Source organism: Arachis duranensis, chromosome 9, assembly GCF_000817695.3.
Source record: "Arachis duranensis cultivar V14167 chromosome 9, aradu.V14167.gnm2.J7QH, whole genome shotgun sequence".
Lineage (NCBI taxonomy): Eukaryota > Viridiplantae > Streptophyta > Magnoliopsida > Fabales > Fabaceae > Arachis > Arachis duranensis.
In genome coordinates this window covers 79,921,263-79,924,378 of record NC_029780.3, presented here as the reverse complement: position 1 = coordinate 79,924,378, position 3,116 = coordinate 79,921,263, and the positions used below count along the sequence as shown (strand labels likewise).

At 41.6% G+C, this 3,116-nt stretch overlaps 1 pseudogene; it reads left to right on the top strand.

The window, feature by feature from the left end:
* The first annotated feature begins 2,708 nt into the window (after window positions 1–2,708).
* LOC127741698 (uncharacterized) lies at window positions 2,709–2,804 on the top strand (annotated as a pseudogene).
* Window positions 2,805–3,116: the final 312 nt, after the last annotated feature.

Sequence of the window (3,116 nt, the reverse complement as noted above, 5' to 3'; positions counted from 1 at the left end):
CACTGAGAGGATGGGATGTAGCCATTGACAACGGTGATGCCCTACATACAACTTGCCATGGAAAGGAGTAGGAAGGATTGGATGAATGTAATAAGAAAATAGAGATACGAGAGGAGCACAGCATCTTCACACTTATCTGAAATTCCCACTATTGCCTTACATAAGTATTTCTATCCTTTTTATTTGCTATTTATTTATTAATTTTCGAACTCATCATAAACCAATTTAATCTGCCTAACTGAGATTTACAAGGTAACCATAGCTTGCTTCATACCAACAATCTCTGTGGGATCGACCCTTACTCACGTAAGGTATTACTTGGACGACCCAGTACACTTACTGGTTAGTTGAACGGAGTTGTGTCCACACATAAGTGCCATAATAATGATTCCATACAACAACAAAGAATACTACATTGATGTGATCACAATTTCGTCCACCAGTGGGGATCTTGTGGGGTCCACAGATCCTGAGATGATCCTGTGGGGTCCACAGATCCTGAGGTGTCAAGGATTTACATCCCTGCACCAATTAGGCATGTAAAACGCCTTTGCATGCAATTCTGGCGTTTAAACGCCGAAGTGATGCTTATTTTGGGCGTTTAACGCCCAATTGCAGCATGTTTCTGGCGTTGAACGCCAGTTCCATGCTTGTTTCTGGCATTCAGCGCCAGCTCTCCTCATGGTGTATTCCTGGCGTTCAAACGCCAGGATATTGCTTGTTTCTGGTGTTCAACGCCAGGTCCATGCTCTGTTCTGGCGTTGAACGCCAGCCAGATGCTCCTTACTGGCATTTAAACGCCAGTATGACCTTCCTCCAGGGTGTGCTTTTTATTCTGCTATTTTTGATTCTGTATTTAATTTTAGTATTTATTTTGTGACTCCACATGATCATGAACCTAATAAAACATAAAAGAAAAATAAAAATAAAAATAGAATTAGATAAATAAAAATTGGGATGCCTCCCAATAAGCGCTTCTTTAATGTCAATAGCTTGGCAGTGGGCTCTCATCAAGCCTCACAGGTGATCAGGTCAATGTTGTAGACTCCCAACACCAAACTTAGAGTTTGGATGTGGGGATTCAACACCAAACTTAGAGTTTGGCTGTGGCCTCCCAACAACAAACTTAAATTTTGATTGTGGGGGCTCTGTTTGACTCTGTACTGAGAGAAGCTTTTCATGCTTCCTCTCCATTGTTACAGAAGAACACCCTTGGGTCTTAAATACAAGGTAGTCCCCATTCAATTGAAGGACTAATTTTCCTCTATTAACATCTATCATAGCTCCTGTTGTGGCTAGGAAAGGTCTTCCAAGGATGATGCATTCATCCTCCTCCATCCTAGTGTATAAGACTATAAAATCAGCAGGACTGTAATGGCCTTCAACCTTTACCAACACGTCCTCTACCAATCCATAAGCTTGTCTTACTGACTTGCCTACCATTTACAATGAGAATATGGCAGGCTGTACCTCAATGATCCCCAGCTTCTCCATTACAGAGCGTGGCATAAGATTTATGCTTGACCCTAAGTCACACAGAGCCTTTTCAAAGGTCATGGTGCCTATGGTACAGGGTATTAAGAATTTACCAGGATCTTGTTTCTTTTGAGGTAAAGTTTGCTGAACCCATGTATCTAGTTTACTAATGAGCAAGGGAGGTTCACCTTCCCAAGTCTCATTACCAAACAACTTGGCATTCAGCTTCATGATAGCTCCTAGATATTGAGCAACTTGCTCTCCAGTTACATCTTCATCCTCTTCAGAGGAAGAATAGTTTTCAGAGCTCATGAATGGCAGAAGAAGGTTTAATGGGATCTCTATGGTCTCTATATGACCTTTAGATTCCTTTAAGTCCTCAATAAGGAACTCCTTCTTGCTTGAGAGACGTCCCCTGAGGTCTTCCTCATTGGGATTCATGTCCTCTCCTTCCTCTCTAGCTTCGGCCATGTTGATTATGTCAATGGCCTTGCACTCTCTTTTTGGATTCTCTTCAGTATTGCTTGGGAGAGTACTAGGAGGAGTTTCGGTGACTTTCTTACTCAGCTAGCCCACTTGTGCCTCTAAATTTCTGATGGAGGACCTTGTTTCACTTATGAAACTTAAAGTGGCTTTAGATAGATCAGAGACTTTGTTTGCTAAGTTAGAGGTGCTCTGCTCAGAATTCTCTGTCTGTTGCTGAGAAGATGATGGAAAAGGCTTGCTATTGCTAAACCTGTTTCTTCCACCATTATTAAAGCCTTGTTGAGGCTTTTGTTGATCCTTCCATGAGAAATTTGGATGATTTCTCCATGAGGGGTTATAGGTGTTTCCAAAGGATTCCCCCATGTAATTTACCTCTGCCATTGCAGGATTTTCAGGATCATAAGCTTCTTCTTCAGAAGATGCCTCTTTAGTGTTGTTGGATACATTTTGCCATCCATTCAGACTTCGAGAAATCATGTTGACTTGTTGAGTCAATATTTTGTTCTGAGCCAATATGGCATTCAAAGCATCAATTTCAAGAACTCCCTTCCTCTGAGGCGTCCCATTATTCATGGAATTCCTCTCAGAAGTGTACATGAATTGGTTATTTGCAACCATTTCAATAAGTTCCTGAGCTTCTGTAGGCGTTTTCTTTAGGTGAATGGATCCACCTGCAGAATGGTCCAGTGACATCTTAGAGAACTCAGACAGACCATAATAGAATATATCTATCATGGTCCACTCTGAAAACATGTCAGGAGGACACCTTTTGGTCATCTGCTTGTATCTTTCCCAAGCTTCATAGAGGGATTCACCATCTTTTTGTTTGAAGGTCTGATCATCCACTCTAAGCTTGCTCAGCTTTTGAGGAGGAAAGAACTTAACCAAGAAGGCTGTGACCAGCTTATCCCAAGAGTCCAGGCTATCCTTAGGTTGTGAGTCCAACAATGTTCTAGCTCTGTCTCTTACAGCAAAAGCGAAAAGCATGAGCCTGTAGACTTCAGGATCTACTCCATTAGTCTTAACAGTCTCATAGATCTGCAAGAACTCAGTTAAAAACTGGTAGAGATCTTCTGATAGAAGTCCATGAAACTTGCAGTTTTGTTGCATTAGAGCAACTAGTTGAGGTTTCAGCTCAAAATTGTTTGCTCCAA